At 45.8% G+C, this 23,003-nt stretch overlaps 1 long non-coding RNA gene across 1 annotated transcript; it reads left to right on the top strand.

The window, feature by feature from the left end:
- Positions 1-329: 329 nt before the first annotated feature.
- Positions 330-5,939, top strand: LOC309531520. The gene is made up of 3 exons (XR_014219350.1): positions 330-2,305; positions 4,813-4,950; positions 5,298-5,939. It is a non-coding gene; the product is annotated as an uncharacterized lncRNA (long non-coding RNA).
- Positions 5,940-23,003: the final 17,064 nt, after the last annotated feature.

The raw sequence follows: 23,003 nt of genomic DNA, 5'->3' as shown, positions 1-23,003 counted from the left end.
CTTCGGCTTCACCCGCCAGGGATGCAAATGGCGGCTTCGCTCGGAAGCCCCGAGGGCCCAGGCGCTCGCTCGCTTGAAAGGGGAGAGCGCCGGCCGGGAAAGTCTGGCGGGCGCCCGAAGCTTGCCTGCCGCGCTGCCCAGGCCGAGCCTGCTGCTGGCGGAGGCCCCGGGCAAGCCGGCCCTGGAGCGGGTTGAAGGGGAGGCCGCAGCGCGCCGCGCTCACCTCCTGAGGCCTTCGCGGAGGCCGCCCGAGAGCGGGGTGGTTCCGAGGAGCCTGGCTGCGAGACTGGGGGCGGGGTCGGTGAGGAGCTGAGGAAAGGAGCCTTTGTGCGAGGCGGCGCTCGGGCTCCCTCTGGCGGCCTCTGCTGGCCGCGCCCGGAACTGCGCCGCTTGGCTCGCCCGCTGCCTGCCACGCCGAGGCGGGTGTGTGCGCCAGAGAGATAATCCCCCGCCACTGTGCAGCTGTCACACATGCCAACTGTCCTTGTCAAGGGAGGACAGCCCCGCTTACGCGCTCGCTTTGCAAGCGCAGCCCGCTCGTCTCCACGGAGCTGTCCCTTTAGCAAGCAAATCGCGCGGCGGGTTTCCATGGAGGTGGAAGGGAAGGGATGCTGCGGTGTGACCCCCCTCCTCCTCCTGCCACTCACGTTGCTTCTCTCCCTCCCCCCCCCCCCGCCTCCAGCTGTAAATTCTTCTCCTGCTGTGCAGGTTCGGCTCGCTGCTTCGTCCTCAGACCGTAACCGAGTCTCTCAGCTGCGAACTGGGTCAAAAAACTCTGGCACTTCCTCTTGCACAGCTTCGCCTTGAAAGGAAAACCTCGGGTAGTTTCAGTGGAGCCTCTTTTCCAATGTGCTTAGGTTCGCAACCTTACGCTCCAGTGGTAAACACATTAATTTCCTGGCATCCTCTTATGTAAATAGAGATGCTGGAGCTCAAGTTTGTGTTTATCCTGGTTTCTAATCGCAGATGTTTGGCAGGTTGCGGTTACTACCGGGGAAAAAAGCATTTCTGCATGGTTATATTGTTTCTTCAGACGTTCATTGAAAACAGATTTTCCGGGCTGACGGGGACTTGCTTCCACAAAGCTCTCTTAGCCAGAATGTCAGGCGCATCACTGTAATTATTGTTCAGTGGCGAAGAAAAAAAGCACTCTGCACTCTGCACCTGCTCAAACACATTCCATTCTCTGTCGGTTCATAAATTCCAGAAAATCCTAAAAACAGATTCCTGGGTGCAGCAGAGGAACAATTTCATTATAACTTCTACCTATCATATTTAAGGATCCGGATGCTAAATTAATCGCTTGTAGATTAAAGTCAGGGAAGGGTGCGATTTTATGCATCTTTACTTGCGACTTTATTTCAAGTACTGTAAATGTGCATGGAATCGCAGCCCTAGGGTAGGACGGCACCTCAGTGATACCTCTGTTGGAAGAACAAATCCGTCTGGGGTTTGAAGTTGCCCTACAGCTGGCGGAAGTTGGGGACCGAAAGATGAAGATAACCTTTAACTCTCTGTTCTTAAGCAACATCGTTAAAAGCATGTTCTATTGAATAAGAAAGAGCGCAGTTCCGAGAGTAGAACCTAAAAAGTTTCCCTTATTTCAGTTACAGTTTGCTCCCGAGCAATATGGAGGAACAGAATGTGGTTGACAGAGGCCTTGAATCGCTTTCCTGGCGGACTAGAGCGTTTTAGAGGGGATTACCCTAGTACCAGCAAATGCTCTTGGGAAACAATTTTTAGGATTCCGGATTTACAGACTAGCGAGAATTAGAGAAGCTGCTTTGGATTTACGAGGGGCATCTTAAAACCCACCAGCCTTTGGGTTTCTGGTGCTGCAGACTAACAAAGCTCAGCAGAATCCCTCTTTTTGCATGTTTCCGAGTGGCAGCTGAGAAAACTCTGTGGCACATTCAAGCTTGGGATGCAAGAGCCGCACTGAATAAGTCCTCCTTTACTGACCACTGTACTGGAATTGCCAGTCGCGACTTCCTTCGCGACTTCCGAAGGGCACATTCTTGCAAGCCTAAAGCCTGAAATTGTGAACACGGAGCTAGAGCGTGGTGGCTGTTCCGAATTAGTGAACTTGAAGTACATGGTGCTGTCGTAAAAATAGATAAGCTGTCCCCCTCTCTTTCCAGTTTTTCGGGGTGGCTGTAGGGGGAATATGATGCAGCTGATCACAGAATGAGTGCAATTTGCTGTTGCTTGAAGCAAGCAGGATAGATGCACCCAATGGTGCAGTCGGAAGGAATGCCTTCCAGTTCCAGCGCAAGCCTATACGTGCCTTGCCATTTACTTCCAGGTAAGTGTGCATGCAGCTGCAGCCATGGGCGTAGCCAGGGTTTTTGTGGGGCGGGTTTTTTGTGTTGGGGGGACAGAACCTCAGCTAGCTATGTATTTTTTTATTGATTTAGGGGTGGCAGCTGCCCCTTCCTGCCCCTCTTGGCTCCGCCTTGGGCTGTAGCCCTAGGCTTACTGCGGGTGACCCAGCCCAGGCTCTGCATCCTGCTAAACCGGTCTAGTTGCCCACCAGCCTCTATGTAACTTGGGGGGAGCGACGCCCTCGTAGCCTCTTTTCTGGGGCTTCAGCGGCTCCGTTCTCAGTTGCCACCGCTGCCGAGAGCTGAAACCTCCTTCTTCGGGGCTGTTGAGCACGTGACCCGCCCCCGGATCTCCAGCAAAAGCAGCTGCAGGGTTCTGAGCGCAAACAAGCCATCCCGAGGGCGGCCCCGGCCTGCCTCCCTGCTTGCTTGCCTGCCTGCTTCTGCTTCTGCTGCGGCCGCCAAACGCACGCTCAGCCCTGCAGATCAGAGTCTGCTTATTACTGGGGAAGGAGGAAGGGGAAGGCAGAGTGAAAGCTCGTCCTCCGGAGAGAAAGGCTTTGGCTCCGCGCCTTCCTTGCTTCCCGAGAACCTCGAATAGGAGCGCGCTTCTCCTTTTCTGTGTATTCTCTCCTTCGCTTGCTCGCTTCTCCCAACCGACATTCGGCTGAAACATGCAGAGATCTACCACACGGCCATACTGGTTTATAATGGGATGAGATGGGGGAGGGCGCAACGTCCGCCGGGCCACTCTGTTCTTCTCTAAATAGGCAGCAGAAAAGAATAGAGACCACCACCAGAGCATAGGGTCGATAATGAAAGCGGGAGTTAAATGTCTCCGGGAGGCTTCTCATCTGTCTCTCAAGGCCACCGTCCTATTAGTATACAGCTGCCAGGGGTGCCAACTTAAGTAAAATATTGGGGGAGGGCAGGTAAGCTCTGCCCCACATAATCAATCACGTGACACGGTGCACGCACACCTTTTGAACGGCAATGCCCATCCACTTTAGGGGGCTGGCTGCTTCAAATATTTTATTTGAAACACCTCGGCCCCCAGGAGTTGGCTCCTATGATACACGCTTACTTGTGAGCAGGGCGGGCACAAGACATTTTGGCATCTGAGGCGAACCACAAAAGGGAGCCCCCCCTCCCCTAGAGCGGACAATGGAATCGGAAAAAAGCTTGCAATTACCAGTTAGGCTTAGGGTTTAAATAAGTAATGTGATGAATTAACACGTTTAATGCTGAATTGGGAAGAAAGAATGATGTTAAGTGATTAAGTTAAGTTTATAAGAATTTTGATTTGGAAAACCGTTAAAATGATGTGCACTGAAATTCAACCAGGGGGATACGAGGAAGTCACTTTTGAATGTTAATAAGATTAGTTTCAATAAGGTTTGATTTCTGTTTGTTGGTTTATTTGTCAGTGTGTTTATAATTTTGTGAAAATCAATAAAAAATAGGGGGGGGGGGGACAGAGTGGACAGTGGAGATCTACATCGGGAACAAGGGGAGGAATCAAATCAATCTTACCAGATGGTTGAAGTGGGAACCAAAGGTCCACGGTGGAGAGAACGACTCCTGGTCTGAATCACTCCAGATGGAAGCAGAGCTCAGGAGACCCCCCCCCCAAAGGGCAGCACCCACCATTGGGGGGGAGAGATAATCTGTGCTTCATATTTGCTGAGAGATCAGTCTGATCTCCAAGGACCCCACTTAGGCAGCAGCAGGCCGTGTATCCTTGGAGCATAGGAGTCAACTCCTAGGAAATATGTGAGGGGACTGGGCTCCCCCAAAGTTGATGTGCATTGCCTCTGGCACTAACTCCTGGGGGCCCAGGCACACACATTTTTTTTCCTATGGGCGCCTGGCCTCCACCCCTGCCACTGCGACTCACTGCTGCCACTGCACACGGCCACACCTCGCCATGCACTGCTCTCTGCCACCGCCTGCCAGTTAGTGTATCTTTAATGCCAATCCTCAACAACACTGGTCATGATCCTGCCAAAGTTAAGCATGATCCCCAGCATATCTGTGGATTTGTGGTTGAAGATGGGATTCAGCACATCCATGGCATTGAATATTTGCATTGCACTTTAATTGTATTTTATTGCTTCTTTTATTTCTTACATTGTATTTTATTGTATTGCAATTTGAATTGTATGGAACTACAATTGCAGCAAAAGTGGTCAGCAATTTTTCACTGGCCCATTGGGGAAAAGTTTGGGAATCACTGCTTTAGAACCCTTGCTGCATTTGTTGTCTAAGCTCCCTTAAAAAAAAATGTAGATATTGGTTGTTCCTGGGCCAGCTGCTCCTGTATTTGATAGATAGGACTTAAAATATGCTTTATAATAAGATTGCTTGACTAGATCTCTGGCTGAAAGATTAGAGGAAAACTGGCAACGCCACTGAAGAGCTCCAAGATTAACAAACCATCAGCATTGTTTCTATTAAAAACCATAATAATTAAGATTGTCTCCACCAGTCTTTCTATAGTCCTGATCCCATGAAGAGAGATCTGCCCAGGCAAGGTGCAAGAATAATCTCTGTTATTGTATGTCGTGGGCTCAGCCAAACACCTACCACATGCTCACTCAATACTGAATGGAAGACTCATTACCAGGTAATAGGAGGGATATTTCATTTCCTTTATCGCTGCTGGCTAGATCCCTTTCTCGCTGACTTCAAGGCCTTCACTATTTTTAATGTTTAGTGTTAAATATTAAAGAGATGTGTGGGTACATGTGCAGTCTAGTTCAAGAAGACATGGAAACTTTCTGATGTTGAATGTGGAGTTCAGAAGATAATAATAACAGAAGCCAAAGTTTTGTCTGATGCTCCAGACATTCATAATTTATCTTCATTTGGTAGTGGTCTAGTATCAAAATGTTTTTTGTATCTGAAAGATTTCAGATGGATTGCATTTATGTTATTTTACACAACAAGCCTTTCTGCTTGTTTGTTTTGCAGAAGTGTCTGCTGAGTCAGCTAAGATGGACAAGTTGTGACTGTCTAACTAATACTGAGAAGAAACAGTAGGCTCTCCTCTGGGAAATTCACACTTCTATTGTTTGCAGGCAAAATCTAATATTTAATGCTAAGGTCCTACCTTGGAAGTATTATTCCACATCTCACCCTTGCCCTATGAGCCTAAGGAAAGTTTTACAAGCGAAGACTTGCACTGATGAGTTGTAGCAATTTCCTTTGCTAGTTTTGCTATGTATAAAATATCTCTGTTGTTTAAACAATGTTTTCCCTCCATCTACTCAGCCATCTGCTGTTCCCATTCAATCCTTCAATGGCAAAACGTTGCATATTATATCACATCCATTTCCAAGGCAACAGTGTGATGGCATAAATACCGTATGATGATTTCATGCAGCTGAGTTAGGAAGAGGGAAAACCTTTCATGGAAGCAAACATTTGGAACAACTCTGTGGGTTAAACCACAGAGCCTAGGACTTGCCGATCAGAAGGTCGGCGGTTCGAATCCTTGTGACAGGGTGAGCTCCCATTGCTCGGTCCCTGCTCCTGCCAACCTAGCAGTTCGAAAGCACGTCAAAGTACAAGTAGATAAATAGGTACCGCTCCGGCAGGAAGGTAAATGGCGTTTCCGTGCATTGCTCTGGTTCGCCAGAACCGGCTTAGTCATGCTGGCCACATGACCCGGAAGCTGTACGCCAGCTCCCTTGGCCAGTAAAGCGAGATGAGCGCCGCAACCCCAGAGTCGGTCAGGGGTCCCTTTACCTTTATACTCAAGCAATGGCTTTCAAATGGGTTTCTCCCCATTATTTTTCCTTCACATTTATCCAAGATTCACTTTAAAGGATGAATTCCTCTCAGTATGAATTCTTACATACAATATATAAAAAAGGTGTCTGTGTATATATTATTAGTATCCCATCCTAACTATGAACATGATCCAGGCAAAGTTAAGTTGTTTCACTTCAAGAGTTAAGCATATGCAGGGCTGTGGATTCAGCTCTATGTTTGCTTCATGACTCTTCACATCCTACTTGATTAAGAGTCAGTGTGATGTACTGAACAGAGTGCTGGATTTGGACCAGAGACCTCAGGTTATGTCCTTGCTTGGTCACGAAATCCCTGCAGTTGCCTTGTACAAGTCACTATCCTTCAGCATCCTGTCTACCTCAGAGGATAATCATAAGGGTGCAGTGGAAGGAAATCCCATATCCATCACTCTGTGCCCCTTGGAGGAAGGGTAGGATGAAAATGTAATAAATACATGATGTTTCTAAGAAAGCACACTGGAGATTTTAGCCTAAAATTCAGTACAGTGGTACCTTGGGTTAAGAACTTAATTCGTTCTGGAGGTCCGTCCTTAACCTGAAACTGTTCTTAACCTGAGGTACCACTTTAGCTAATGGGGCCTCCCGCTGCCGTTGTGCCACCGCTGCACGATTTCTGTTCTCATCCTGAAGCAAAGTTCTTAACCCGAGGTACTATTTCTGGGTTAGTGGAGTCTGTAACCTGAAGCGTCTGTAACCCGAGGTACCACTGTATTTCCCCCCAGAGGATATATAACACCATTATGACTACTAAAAAGGAAATGAAAATGGCTATCCAGCCCTCTTCTAATGTACTGTACCAACATCACTAAACTTTCTTCTTACATAATGACTTCTTTTACTTTATGTATGGTATTGTCAGTGCACCTTGCAAATGCAGAATAATGTAAGGAAAAAGTTCTCTGCTCTGGTGTGTATACACTCTACCCATGCTCATTGTCACTCCCGGGTTATATTTTTTTGATTTCTGGACAAAAGTACAGTTATGAAAAACTGGCCTTTTGGCTTGGAAATTGTGGGATCAGTTAATGGGGTACAGTGGCGTAGCGTGGGTTGTCAGCACCCGGGGCAAGGCAAGTAATTTGCGCCCCCTAACCCGTGGATTTGCGCCCCCTAACCCGTGGATTTGTGCCCCCTAACCCTAACCCCCAGATGTTGCGCCCGGTGCGGCCGGCCCCCCCTGCACCCCCCACGCTACGCCACTGATGGGGTAGCATAAAGAACAGGGGTAGTATAGAGGAAGTGTGTTGGGTATCTGTTATAGATTTCAGCAAATATAAGTCTAGGTCATGAGAGCAAAAAGAAATGTAAGCAGCCCCTTCCATTTTGTGCTGGCAATGAGAAACCACAAAGCATTGGGCGGGGGGGGGGGACCCACAACAGCAGAAAGTGCTTTCTTCAAATTGAGATTTGTGAGAGTCACAATCCCTGATAGTATTTTTTGTTTAAATATATGTACAGTGAGGGGGGGAAGTATTTGACCCCCTGCTAAATTTGCCCGTTTGCCCTCTGACAAAGAAATGACCAGTGCAAAATTTTAATGGTAGGTTTATTGTAGCTGTGAGAAACAGAATAAGAACAGGAAAACCCCCAGAAACCCACTGTTTCCCTCACTGTGTTTTAGGATAATTGTTTTTCACTGTAAGGAAGGGGATGGACAACATTTGCCAGTACATAAGCAGCAGTCTTGTCTGGTAGTCATCATGGAAGTTGATCCTGCAAACTGAAGGATCATCCATTTGGGTTTTATTATGGGGAAAGGAGAAGACAATGGGATGGAATTCTTCTATTATCATGTAGAAATTGAAGTGGCTGAGGAAAGAATGACATTTGTGAGTTGCCTAACCTAAGTCTTAGGCTGGGTACACACTGCTGGCTTAAAACACAGTGAGGTTTCCCCCCCCCCCGCTGTATTTAAATTATAATTTGTGCAGTGTTGTACACACCACTATGCTTTGATGTGTTTCTACACCAGGTCCTGCTGTCCCTCCAAATGAGGGGGGCATGGTGTCTTCACCAGATGCAAATTGCTTGGTTGATTTCGCTACCCCTCCTTCCACTCCCAGTTCCTATTGGTGAAGCTTTCATCCCCCTGGAAATCATCAGCAGCCATGGTGCTATACATTGCCAGATACAATGGGATTTACTCTTAAGTAAGAGAGGAAACATCTAAATGGACACATCACAGATTCAATGTTTAAACTCCCTAGCATTAATAGCCCCTCCCCCCTCCTTCCCTCTCTCACACACAGAGCTTCCCCTCATGTCACCTTTTTTAAAAAAGCCAGCAATCATTTATTATGGCGAGTGGCACAATTGATGCTCTCTTGTGCAGAGATGGACGGGGTATTGTTGGCAAGGGGGAGGAAGGGGGAGGGAAGGGGCTGCTTGTGCATTCTAGGCTTGAATTGTTCAGACTGTCTTTGTGCTGCTTGATTCTCTGCCTTTTTGCAGCACACTCTCTGCTCCCTTTACCCTCCATGGCTCCTGATTATAGAGAGTTTTCCCAGTATTGGCACTTTTGAAAATCAAAGTGAGTGAGAGGAGACAGATCTTCCCCTTCCTGTTTGCAGATGCTCTGGGTGGGCAGAGATCTCCCCCTTCTTGCTTTAAGGCAAATTTATTTGGGAGTAAAGATTACATTCCTAACCCATTTAGCGGGAAATAAGTTCCATCAAAATCAATGGGACTTAGTTCTGATTAAACACAGTTAGGATTGCAGCCTTAGTTCTGAGAACAGGATTAGGACAAGGCAGCAGGTGGGAAGTGGGATGTCCCTCTGTGATCCCTCTCTGCTGACATGCAGGACCACCCCCAGCAGACAGGCAGATGTTTCAGTTATGCCCAACAGAGATCTATGAAGCATTGAGTAAGCCTATGGTTCTTAAGTCAGAGTGCAGCTGGCTTGGGGAAAACTGCATCAGTAAAAAAAATGACATGCTACCTGTGGATTGTGGGTAACATCATCGGTCCTAGCAATCTTAACTATAGAAAGCCAGTGTAATTTATGCCATTTCAAATTAACCCTTTTCCAAATCCCAGTCAGGAGTAATTTGGCTTACACCACCCTTTTTTGCCAGCTACGTTTGACTAGGTTGAGAGGTCATGTGACTGAGTTGAAAAGGGTTTGAAACAGATGTAGACCTCCTTGCCCTGCCCCAGCCACACCCCTGGAACACCCCTTTTGCAGGAGTTCTGCCAGTATAAATTCCGCTGGCTTAAATTCTGCTGTCTGAGCTACAGTGAGGAACTTATACCAGCAGGTGGCTCAGCCCAGGTTCAGGACTTATACCAGGGAGGTCCTGGCTCAGGTGGGAAAGCCCAAGGTCCAGTGCATCTAGACTCTCATCTCAGCTCTTAACCTGGCAGATCTCCTGCTAGAAAGGAGACTGAGGACCAGTTTGGCCTTTGTGTACACAGAGTCAGCTGGCAAGGGAATTTTAGGTTGCTGGTTTTGCTTTGGTTCCCAGCTACACCCTTCCTACTCCTCGTCCCTATAAATGTATAAAGAAATATGTTTTCAAAAACAAAGACACCATAAACGCCCAGTGTTCTCCTTCCAAAATATTGATCTTGCAAAGGTAACCCTGATTTTCCCGTTACAGATAGGTAGCCGTGTTGGTCTGCCATAGTCAAAATAAAAAAATTCCTTCCAGTAGCACCTTAAAGACCAACTAAGTTAGTTCTTGATATGAGCTTTCGTGTGCATGCACACTTCTTCAGATACACAGTTGGTCTTTAAGGTGCTACTGGAAGGAATTTTTTTATCCTGATTTTCCCGTTACTCAAGGAATGGCAGGAAATGAAACAAAGGGGATGTTTAGACCAACACTGAAAAGACCAAGAACTCTGGCAAGGTGCTGGGGGAAAAGGATCAGAGAGGTTGCAGGAAGCTGAAATACTGAAGAAAAGGAAACATACTGGTCAGATTAAGAGTGGATTATACTGACATACTCCACAGAAGCATAATCAATCTTTGATTTAATAATTCAATACCCCTGACTGCAACCCCAAAATAAAGTGTATCAAAGCCTGAAGTATCGATATAAAAGAGCATTTCTTGATATAATGACTTTTAACTGTAACTTCCTGTGGTTGGAACACAGAAGACAAAAGAGTTTATTCATGGTTTCATCCAACATCAAAGTCTAGAATGTTCAGAGAAAAAAACTAGAATCCTCAGAACCAGCTTCAATGAGACCGTCAGTGGCCTCTTCAGAGAGACAGGAGGAGACCAGCTTTAGAAAGCTGAGGATGAACTAAGAGCCTACAAAAGCTTTCAAATGTCCCGGGGAAACAGTGGCAGTAATTTTGTGTGGTTAAGGACACCCAAGATGCTCAAGAGATTTCAATAGAGTCAATCTCCATTAATTTATTTTTAATTATGTATGCATCATGGGCAAAATCCACATTCAGTTTTCTTGACCCTAAATAGCATGTGTCCAAGGGGAGACCATTAATCATGTTCTTAAAGAACCTTATAGCCTACCAGACTGTTTTTTAAAGCCCTAAACAATTTTAGACCACTTTGCCATGTTATTTGGCTTTTGGGCCACACCAGCATAACCACCTTGAGGGACTGGGCTTTTTCAGCAGTGAGACCTCAGTTGTGGAATTCCTACCCCTGTAGCTTGCTTGCCTCGCATTGAATTTGAATGGCTTTCAGATGATAGGTGAACGTATTTTTATTTCCCCCAGCTTTTAATGGTGAAAATAATAATTCCTTTGGTTTTGCTCCTGCTTTTAGTTGTGGCTGTGTACTGTCATTTTACTGTGGCTGTATTTTAGTTCATAGAATCGTAGAATTGTAGAATTTGAAGGGACACCAAGGGTCATCTAGTCCATGCCGTTGCAATGCAGGAATCTCAACTGAGCATCCATGACAGATGGCCATTCAACCTCTGCTTTAGAAACTCAAATAAAGAATATTCCACCACTTTCCAAGGGAGTCTGTTCCATTTTCAAAGAGCTTTTGCAGTCAGAAAGTTCTTCCTGATGTTTAGTCGAAATCTCTTCTTTTGTAACTTGAATCCATTGGTTTGAGTCCTACCTGCCAGAGTAGGACTCATACCAAGCCTGCTCCATCTTCCATGTGACAGATCTTTAGAATCAAGTTGCTGGCACCAAGTACAGGGAGTTTGCTGTGAGCAGAGAGTGTGTGTCCTGTGTGTCTGTGGAGTGAAAGTGCACAGGAGCAGCACAGGAAGCTGCCTTCTACAAAGTCAGGCCATTGGCTCCATCTTGCTCAGTAGTGTTTACACTGGCTTTCAGCAGCTCTCCAGGATTTCACACAGAGGGCATGTGGTATATAAATATTCCAGTATTACAATGTAGATAAGAGGGACAGTCTGTTTTCCCACCTTGGTGAAACTGAAACCTTTCCCTCCAAAACCATCTTGCACACACTGGCGGAGGAAGAGGAGTGCGGGGGGAGTGCACCGTCCCTGGCAGCGCGATCCCGGTGGGGAGCCATCATGGCTGCCACCCCCAGGATGCGCGCCAGCCCCACCCCCGCCTGCTCTCAACCCCCCCCCCCAGTGCCGGAGCATGAAGCTCCGCCACTGCTTCCACAGAGAAATTGCTATTGTTGTTGTTTTTTTTCACTGCAAAAATCAACAGCTAGATCAAAACCTAAATACCGTATATGCAAAAAAGAGGGGACCAGGAACAGCGCTCTCCAGGGTTTCAGTCAAGCAGTAACTCCCAATCCCACCTGGGGAGGCCACAATAGATGGAACCTAGGCCAGTGTTTCCCAACCGGTGTTCCGCGGCACACTAGTGTGCCGTGGAACGTTGCCTTGTGTTCCGTGGGAGGGAGGCGGGCGAGTCGGGCGGTGAGAGGCGGGGCGGCGGCGGCGAGCACACGAGGGGCGGCGAGCGAGCTCCCTCCCACATTCCATCGCCGCTCGCTACTGGGCCTGCGCATGCGCGAAGTTTTCGCGCATAGCCACTTCCGGGCCTGCCCCAGGAGGTGGGGTTGCGGGCATCACGCCCTTCCCCACGTGAGCAGGGGCTGGTCTCAGCCCCCGCGAGAGCAGGGGAATCCCATCCGGCCACGCCTCCTGGCCAGCCAATCGGCTGGCTGGAGGGGGCATGGCTTGCCCTATTTAGGGCCGGAGCGGAGGGGGCTCGCCCTCTCTTCTCCGGCTAGCCCCATCGCCGCTCGCTCCATCCCATCGCCGCTCGCTACTGGGCCTGCGCATGCGCGAAGTTTGCAGTCCTTGCAGTCCTCGGTAACCACAGCTTGCAGTCCTCGGTAACCACAGCGACCCGAGGGAGGGGAGGGAACAGGGAAGTCGAGGGTGGCGGCGAGCCACGATGACATCAGTGGGCCGCGCCGCCTCGCCCTGGCACGGTGTGAGAGCCCCGGCTAGTGGCGCAAGCTTCGGAATAAGTGGGATCCGCGTGCGCGAGACCGAGATCGCGGGTAAGGAGCTCAGCCCTGGGCAGGAGGAAGCGGGGCCGCGCGTGCGGGCCACATCCCCACAGAGAGCGAGCCTCCCCCGGCCCACCACTCTGGGCAGGTCCACTCGCATGAGGGGGCGGCGATGGCGACGGCCGGCAGCTTGCCTGCAATGCCATCCCTCGAGCAGGCGAGGAGCCCGGAGGCTACCAGATGCGAGTCCTCTTTCCCACCCTGCTCGGGAGTCCAGAGCACTTGGTCGCATTCAGGATCTAGAGTGGGGAAGCGGGGCTTGTGTCTGGGCTGGACACATTGGGCTGCCTGTGCCGCTCGACCTGCGGGGAGAAATCAGGGTGGGAGTCACGACCGTGAGGCAGGGCTGCCAAGTGTGGCAGAAGAGGACACGGCCGTCGCACCTGTCCTTAGGTAGGAGCTTCTTCCGTGTCGACCTGCTGCCCTAAAGTCTTGGCTTTTTTCTTGGCTTTTTGGTGGTTGGCACAGAAGGAAGGCAAGGGGGAGGGGAAAAATTGAAACTTACACTTTCGTGCGTCCCTCCCGGCGTGACGCTGCGCGCTGACGTCACGGGGCTGTAATGGTGGTGTGCCTTGAGATTTTTTTCATGAAACAAGTGTGCCTTTGCCCAAAAAAGGTTGGGAAACACTGACCTAGGAGATTCTGTGTGCAAAGCAGGCCACGGCCTTTCCCCTAAAAAGGAAGTAAGACTCTAGTCCTCGTGATTCCAAACAGTGCCAGTTGTTTTAGGTGACATTGGGGGTGTTCATACCTGTGTACAAGTTTCTTACACATGTTCAGCTGCTCATGAGAAAGTTAATATGTTTATTTTGGTGTAGCTGTTCTCTGTAGAAAGTGGTGTTTTGCTCATGCTTTGATTTGCCCCTGCATTCTGTCCATGTGGCTTTGATCATCTGCAATCTTCTGCTATAAGCCGTCTTCAGATTTTATATTGAAAGTCAGAAAGAAAGGTGATTTCATGAGAAAGAGAAGTCAGGTTGTGCGGTGCATATGGGTGAAAATTAGGGCTGTCGACTGGCTCAATAATTTCAGTTGATTAATCATCTATCTGCCTTTTAAGCAACTGATCAATCAATTAAATTGTAATATATTTGCATATTATTAAATCCTCATTATAAGTACCTATTTTGAATTATTGACGGTACTGTAGATAATGAACAGCCTCATAAACAAAAGCTAACACTAATTGTTAGAAAGTTAATATTTTCTTTCCCAATCCCTATTACAAAGCACTTCAATGCAGCCTCAAAAAATAAAGAAGCGTGCCCCTAACATTCTTATTAAAATTTGCACCACCAGATAAAACGAAATAAACTGACAGCTACAATGCAGTCCTAAACATTGTAGTCCTACTCAGAAATAAGTCCTGTTCAGATCAAATAGATTTGCAGCCTAAAGCTTGTAGTCTTAATTAAGACTAGAGCTGATGGAGAAATTTGATTCACTTTGCAGTTAAAGCTGAACATTCCTAACAATATATGAATTGAAACAAAGCCATCCTTCAAAAATTACACTTTTCTGAATTTTGAATGCATATCTCAAGCCAAGTAATATGTAAAAAAAGGAGAGCATATACTAGGGTATAGCATGCATTAAAATGTACATATTAGTAAAAATAACATACAAAATTTCATTATATTAGGGAAAGTTGCATCAGAAATGTACAAAGTAGGATAAATTTGCACTAAAAGCCAATGTATTTTTATGATGACTTTTATTTTTAAAATTGCACACTGATGTGGAAATGTGGAGACCTGAAGATCGGGGAAATGAGAAATTGAGAAGAACTGAAAGTGAGAATGTAGATACTATGAGAGAGCAACATGCTTCTTGAGGAAAGTACCAATGGGGGAGACAATAAAAACTGGTCCACGGTACACATGTGACAGATTCATGAAAAGTGCTGCCATTTTTCAGTACCAACATAATTTTGGGAGTAGAATTCAGGGATTGCTAGAAGCATAGATCTTGGCCAGAGTGCTGGTTTTTATTTTTTGAGAATTTGATGGCAACAAGCCAGAATAACTGTATTGTTAACATTTCAAAAACTAGTGGTTTTCCTTAGATATTTAGTTTAGTTTAGTAATGAGAAGAGATAATGTTGCTATGTATTTCCATACTGTCCCAGGCCAATAATACCTGGCTTTATTTTTCCTTTCCATTAGTCGTCAACCAATGACTATAGAAGATAAAATGCCACACTTTCTGTGGTTTAACCTTGGGTCCCTTCGCATCCTTTCCTTCTCCCCTTTAAAGACAAAACATTCACTTATGCATAGTTCCCAAGGTTTCATTGGCAACTACATGCTATTCTTTAGTAGGTGCTAAAGCAGAATAATTTGAAAGGAGGGAGAGAGCAGGAAGTGTGAAGACTGTAGATCTGGGATTATTCACACATATTAAGGGGATTGGGGCAGGGAGAGGCAGCTTCACCTTTTGGTGCAATGGAGTGCATTGCAAAGCCAAAGTGTGTGCCTGTTATAAGCCAGGGAGAATATCTGTTCCCATCAGGGATGCTTTAGCAGAATTCAGAGGAGGAGAAATCTATCAGAGGTAGGGAAATCCCCACTCAGGGAATGTTCAGGGAGGCAGGAGAGGATATATTGTTTATTAATATCCTTCCTAACTTGCGTTATCAAGTTCTATAACTTAGTAGAGTTTACATTCTCCTTTTAAACGGACAGTAGATAGCTGGTTGCAGGCTGGTTTAAGCCTCTCAATACAGTGGTACCTCGGGTCAATAACTTAATTTGTTCTGGAGGTCTGTTCTTAACATGAAACTGCTCTTAACCTGAAGCACCACTTTAGCTAATGTTCTCATCCTGAAGCAAAGCTCTTAACCCGAGGTACTATTTCTGGGTTAGCGGAGTTTGTAACCTGAAGCGTCTGTAACCCAAGGTACCACTATATTAGATTCCTGGTAAGTTCCCTTATATCCCTCTTAAAAGAATAAACACGTCACAATCTTGTGTAAAGTATATAAAATAAGTTTACTCACATCATCAGTTCACAGCTGGATCCCTGAAGGCAGACTTAGTTACAAAGTACAGTATATACATGTGGAACTATCCCATATGGAGATATTTCCAGTGTCTTCTATTGGCTGAGAGCCAAAAGAGCAGTTCTAGCTTAGAGCTGCTGCTCCAGAGACGAGGAAGTCAAAGAGAGAGAGTGTGCTGCGTGCCTTGTCCTTTTTGTTACCTGGACAGGTAAGGTCATGTCCGCCTCTAGTCACATGCAAAAGGAAGTATGCACCAGCCAGGAGGAAACAGAAAGTTTTCGACTGGCTGGACCAAACATTCCCCCACATGTCCACTCTAGGAAAACAAGGAATGTTGTACTTGACTGCTACTTACGGTATGTATCACATCCCACATCCACACCTATTGTCTGTTATTGCCTTAGAGTGCTTTCTGTTCTAGGGGAATGAAGAGGAAATTTCACTGTACATGCTGTGCACACTTTTCAGGAGATGGGGAGTCAGTGGCGTGTACTAGGATCTGGGAGACCAGGATTCCGGTCCCCGCTCAGCCACAGAGCTCAGTTGGGTGACCTTGGGCCAGTCTCTCACTCTCAGCCTAACCTACGTCACAGGGTTATTATTGTGAGGATAAAATGAGGAGGAGGAAAACTGTGCATGCCACCTTGAGCTCCTTAGAAGAAAGGTGGGGTAGAAGTGAATAGATCAGATCAGATCACACAGGAAGCCATCCTCTCACATTTCTTACTGTTATTATACCCAATGGGAGGAAAACAAAATACATTACAAACCAACCAGAAAAGGATGGAGGAATGCAAGAGCTCCACTCTCACTTCTGCCCCACTGAAGAGCCTGGCAGTGTGTTGGGTAAAGTGGATGAATTGCCTTTGGTTCCTCCCTGCCTGCTTTAGGATTTTGTCCTAAACCTCCATTTCCCAAATGGGAAGAAAGGGCTGTGCACATTAGGAACAGTATGGCAAGCTCCACCGTAAAAGACCCCCCGTGGATGGTCATTTTTGATCCAACAGCACTGGGTGAATTAGCACTGGAAGATTAATTCCTTACTGTCATCTCCCCAGGGGTATTAAATGATATCTGGTACAGTTTTTCTTGCCTACAACGCTGTAATCTGGAAATACATTGCTAACGGCTTCAGCTTATAAGAGGTCTAATGAGACCAAACGATTGTCCAGCTTCTGAGAATGGATTATCAGCCCAAGGTATGTTTTCTTAATGAAATGGTGATTTCTTGCAAAGCGATTCCTCTCTAATATGAAAAGCCCAGCAAAGCAGTTAGGAGCATGAAGCTTAGACAATGTTGGCTAAACACACACACACAGGGTGCTAAATCTCATTTTCACTATAAGGTACGTTTATTTCTATGTTGGTTTCCCCCATCTCTCAACCACAAGGTCTCCCAAGGTGTCAGCCACTCTTTGGGGAGCCTTCTTGTTGAAAGTGGCGAATGGATGTTGAAATAAATGAAGACAAATAACAAATGGTTTAAAAAAAGACAAATCGCAATAAAAAATACAATTAGTAACAGTATATAATAGCCTCTCTCAGTGCTGACCCAATAAGTTTTGAGATTTAAGGCAAACACTACGAATGACTCCCCTCCCCCTTCAAGTAAAAACAGAACAATTTAATGGGATATAATAAGTGACAATTGCCTGCTCTGGAATGATGCTCAAAATCTGCCACAGGAGGCAGTCATATCATTCCACCTAATGATATGGCTGGTCCTGGTCCCCGACACTATTTGTGCAATCGTCTTTAAATGTTGTTAACGTAGAAGATGAACCAAAAGGTACATTCCACCCTTGGTAGCTTTTATATTTGCATCCGAGACTGATCTAAGCAAACCAATTTTAAGTCTCACATATTGAAAACTGCCCTTATTTCTTTATTACATTTGCCCAAGTGCATTTCAGTGCTGTTGTACAAATTTAGTGGAAGATGCGCTACCAACAACCCCATCGTGCGAGCTCTTTATTATCCTTACCTGTCTAGCGCCTTAGATGAGGGTTGGCACCTGTCAGGTATTTCTTAGACCTTGCTGATAGATACCATCTATCAAAACACTTATATCAATAAACAGTGTGTTGCATCTCCACAGTAAATTATGCAGCATCCTGTTAGCATGCTTTTAAAATGAACAATTGTCCTCATCCATCCACACATGCCCTGGTCTGGTTCTGATGACGAGGCCTTTGGGCACAGCAGGACAAAGCAGCACCTCAGTCTCCAGGTCTGGGCCTGGGTCACTGTTCACATACTGTCAAACATTTCTCCAATGAAAATAGGGACGTCCCATTCCGTAATGATAATTTTACTACAGTGGTACCTCGGGTTAAGTACTTAATTCGTTCCGGAGGTCCGTTCTTAAGCTGAAACTGTTCTTAACCTGAAGCACCACTTTAGCTAATGGGGCCTCCTGCTGCTGCCGCACCACCAGAGCACGATTTCTGTTCTCATCCTGAAGCAAAGTTCTTAACCTGAGGTACTATTTCTGGGTTAGCGGAGTCTGTAACCTGAAGTGTATGTAACCTGAAGCGTATGTAACCCGAGGTATCACTGTACTTATACCTCACGCATCTTACTAGGTTGCCCTAGCCACTCTGGGCAGCTCTCAACATATATAAAAACATAATAAACATTAAACATTAAAAAAACCTTCCCTACACAGGATTACCTTCAGACTGCTTCACACATTGGATACCCTCCAACATTTCTCCAATGAAAACAGGGACAGCCTAAGGAAAAGTGGGACCTTCTGGGATCAAGTCAGAAACTGGGACGGCTTATCTAAACCAGGGACATCCCTGAAAAATGGGGACACTTGGAGGGGCTGTGTTCATCTCCAGGTTCATGACAACGTACAGCATTTAGTACCATTAAAAACCAGATGGAAAAGATGAAGGGAAGCTGAGGGTGCTGATGGATCTTCTGATAGTAAACAGAGACAGATGCTTTGCTTCAGAGTTCTACAAGGGGCATAGAATAGTGAGCCAAAGACATACTGTGTTCACCAGCATACATGCAGAGAGCAACAGCGCCATATGCAGTTCTGGATGATAGTAGACAGTGTCAGACTTATACATAGTTCTATCAGGATTCCATCCCTACAAATGTGTTCCACTCCATACTGTCAAAGAAACAAATGGATCTTAGGTTCAGTTTCTGGCATATTATGAAAAAAGCAGGAAGCAGGCAGAACCTTATCCCTAGAAATGCATTCCAAGGCTCAAGAGTTATATATTCCTTCACGATGACCAAGTTCTGGCACATGGAGACCATTTCCAGTGTAATTCTGTATACATGGTTTTCCTGTTTTTCATGGTATGATTTGCGCTTCCAAATGAACATCCAGAGGTCATTTTTAAATGCTATCTCTGTGTCTTTTCCTGTGTTTTCATTTCACTGTCCCAATTATCATATTCCAGCCGAACAATGGCAACATCTTTGAATTCAAAGATGATACATATATAAGGAATCCTTAAGAACCCTTGGGGAAGGGCCATAGAAGTTAGAGCTTTGCATGCAAAATGTTCCAGGTTCAGTTGCTGATGTATGCAGGTAGGACTGGGATGGATCCCTGCTTGAAATCAGAGTAGAACCAATGAAATGAATGAACTCAAGTCAGTAATATTAATTGGCTTCAGTGGGTCTGCAGTAGGACCAACATGGGCTACAGCCCCTGGAGAATTACTGCCAGTTAGTATGAACAAGGGGCAGCCAATGTGCTGTTCTCCACATGTTGTGTACTGTAATTCCCATCAGTCCCAGACAGCATGACCAATGGTTAGGGATGATGATAGCAGAGGACCTGCAGTTCAGGGAATGCTGCAGTGCAAGCCTATTCAGAGTTGTCTGAGGCCCGGGATGGGAGTCTTGTTAGAATAAAGTGATAAACACAAACAAAAAAGCAGCTGCTCTCTGGCAGGACCCCCTGGCCAGCTTAGCCCTCTGAGGTCAGAGGCAAGGGTCCTCACCTCTGCATGGGCTTGTTCCTGTGTCTAATTTAGTGATTTTGGGTTTGCAGCCCAAACTGGAGAAACCAAGGATGTTGGCCAAGCTAACATATTGCTGATAACAGTGACATCCAATGGGCCTCTCTGTGAACAGCATCTTATATTTCTGCCACATCTTCTTCACAACTTGTTCTCTCAAAATCTTACATAGATGTTGGAGGGCAAAGCAGGGTCACCTCCAACATTTCACTACCTGATCTAAGTGCTCCTTGCTCCCACCTCACTGCCCGATCTCCAATCTTCAGTCCACAAAAGCTTACAGAATAACAAATGCCTCAGTTTTTAAGGGGCCACAAGAGTCTTGGTCATTTTTTTTTGCTGCGATACAGATTAACAGTGCTACCCCTATGGAAGTTATTGTCAGATAAATAAACCTGCATTTCTATGAACACTCTGATTTTGGAGTCCCACTAAAAGCAAAGAGACTTACACTTGAGTGAACGTGTGTTGGTCTACTCATACAAATCACTTCTTTGCATATTCTGTGATGGTCAAGTTGCAAGACTTCAAGAAAGCTAGCAAACTACCGGTAATAGTGGCACCCAGTGGCTGGAAGGGTTAACTTAAACAAACCACCTTTGTCTTCACACAGCTACTCTCCTTCCAAAATAATACTGTTATGAGTTTTGAGGGGGGAGGAATTAGGCTGCATGCAACAGCCTTCTAACCTCTGCATTCAGCAAGTGTTAAAATATAAGCCAGGTTTGCTTCCGTGGTGAGGCGATCGCCTGGGTGATGGGCCATTAAGGGAAACAAAGGAAAGGGTCTCTGTGTGAGATGGCAAATGGGTGGGGACTCTCCCCAGCTCATGTTTAGTTCAGAGGATGAAGGCAGAGTTTGGAGCAAAGCAGCAGTGATGTGACCTAGAAACAAAGCAGCTAGCTGGAGAGTCAGAGCAATGTTTGACAGCAATGTTTGATTTCTTCTGGAATCCAAGGCTGTGGTTAATCTATGCTTCTGTATCAGATAGTCATGTTTAGTCTTTGGATTTATTGACATTATAATTTATGAGGGTATAAGCCTAAGTGTGCTTACAGATAACCTCAATTGTTTTTCTTTATGGTAGGGATGGAGATTTGGGGGTCAAATGCAGCCTTCCATTCCTCTCTCTCTGGTCCTCTGGACTCTTCCCAGCACATGCCTTCCCCCCAGGCTGATGACATTTGTAGTTTACATGTATCAGCAAAAGATGAATCTAACACTGAATCACTGTGGAGGAAGCACACTTTACCCTGGATTACAATGAAACTCTAAATTTAGGAAAACAAGAAAGCTTCTTTTATTGCAGGGAACACATGCTTGATAAGAAAAGTCCTATCTCTAAATACCGTAACTAAGGAGGAGGTGCAACAACCTTGCTCTTGCCTCTTGGATGGAGAGAGATCCAAAATAGACGTCTCCTTTCCCAAAGTGAGAAGGAAGGAGAAGGAAGTAGGAAATTCATTCAAGTATCATGGAAGAAATCCTGCAATTCCAGACCTCTGCGATCTGCAAGATACAGCCACTTTGTCTAGTTGCATATGAAACAGGATAGCAGCTCAGTAACTTCCTGGTAGCTCTCTGTCTTGCCCTACATTTGCAGTGATCAGGGAAAACTTTGTTGAGAAACTTAGAATGTGTGTTCATGCACCGCATAGGAATCAGAATGTGAAATTTTCTGTGCAGTTTCATGATGTTCATACAGGGGTGCCAAACTGGATAAAATACCGGGGTGGGGGCAGTTTAGCCCCACCCCACATAATTGATCACATGACACGGTGCACCCCCCCCCCATTTGAATAGCAAAGCCCAACAACTTTGGGGGGTCTGGCCCCCTCAAATAATTTATTGGGGAGGGGCGAAGTGACCTTGACCCCTAGGAGTTCGCTCCTATGTGTCCATAACTGAAACTATTGCTGTCTTTGACATAAATAATATATCTGTGCTTTATTTTTATTTTTATTATTATGCTTATGTTGTTCATCAGATGAAAGGCCCATTCAGAGGTTCTCTGTGAATGTATAACAGTCCATCGGTCCTGTGCATGTGGAGCCCACGCTTCCCTGAGCAGTGTGTGAGGCTAAGGCTGCTCTAGGATGGACTTTGAATTGCTCCCTCCTGGCTGAAGAAAATTTAGGAGCGATACATTAGCTGAGGAATGTTCACCTAATCTTTGCTCGCATTCTGCTTATTCTGCGGCAAGAAGGCATCTGCTTGGAATTAAAAGGTTTGGGGGAAATGATCTTCAAGCAAATTATTGAGTTTGCTTACATTCTACCCTAGAATTTATATTTTTGTAAATCCCCTCTTATCAACATTCCCAACTAAGGATATTGTTCAAATTTGATGGCTTAAGATGTGAGTTTTGGGAAAGATAGAAAAGAACTGAGAACGTAGTGAATGTTCAAAATGAAAAGCTTCAAATTCTGGAGTATCACCAAATTTCATATTGGTGCAAAATTGCATTTTAGGTCACACATAAAAGAGAGAACAAAGACAGATATTAAATAGCAGCATCCTGTAAATCTGAGGCTACAATGAGCTTTGGATCTGATCTGCCGTATCCAGCAATCCAGCCTTTGGGTAAGATTGACCAGTAGATGAGAGCCAGCCCTCTTCCCCGGCAGCTATAGCATTCTTCATTTTCACTCCAAGGCTGAATGCACTTCATTTTCACTCCAAGGCCGTGATTACTGAGCACAAAGGCCAGTGCCATTTTGTTTTTTCTCACAGGAACAAGGAATCAAAGCTGTGTTCTGTCTCTCTGAGGAGACATCCTGCTGTTGTTTTCCTCTGGGAGAAACAAAGCATCAAACCCTATGACAAGGAAGTGCCCAAAAAACAGTCCAGTCTTCCGAATTAGATTAAGTTTTTAAATTTGGCTTAAAGGGCTGTAGATCAAGGGTAGAAATGATGTTCTGCATGCAGAAAGTCCTAGGTTCAGTCCTCAGCATCTCTAAGTAGGACTGATAAAGAGCCACTGCCAGAATATTGAGAAAGGACTTGGTAAGGCAGCTTTCTATGCTAGTTGATGGGTTTCCACATAATAAATTTGCTTGGATCCTAAAATAGGTTTATATTAAGGGAAGTTTACAGAAGTTTATATTAAGGGAAGTTTACAGAAGGGAAGTTTCTTGTCTCTTTCCTCAAATGCAACTCCCTCTCTGGGTAGCTGTCCTCCAGAACAATGTGGGCTGGGGCACAAGGAGCTGTTAGGGAAGGGAGAAAAGTTCCCAGTTTTGTGCAATTCACACACACCAATTTTATACAAATGTGTATCTATGGACCTACGCATCTAACAACATCCCAGCATGGTAAACCTCCTTAACTCATCTAGGATCCAGGCATTGTGTTGAAGGGGACTCATAATATACAAAGCAAAAACAGCAGAAGTAAGTCTGCCAATTTCCGTGGCACTTACTCCAGCCAGAGTAAGTG

The sequence above is a fragment of the Podarcis vaucheri genome (assembly GCF_965113315.1).
Source record: "Podarcis vaucheri genome assembly, chromosome: 4".
Taxonomy (NCBI): Eukaryota; Metazoa; Chordata; class Lepidosauria; order Squamata; family Lacertidae; genus Podarcis; species Podarcis vaucheri.
The sequence above is the reverse complement of the archived record's forward strand: the minus strand, read 5'-3'. Positions and strand labels throughout refer to the sequence as shown.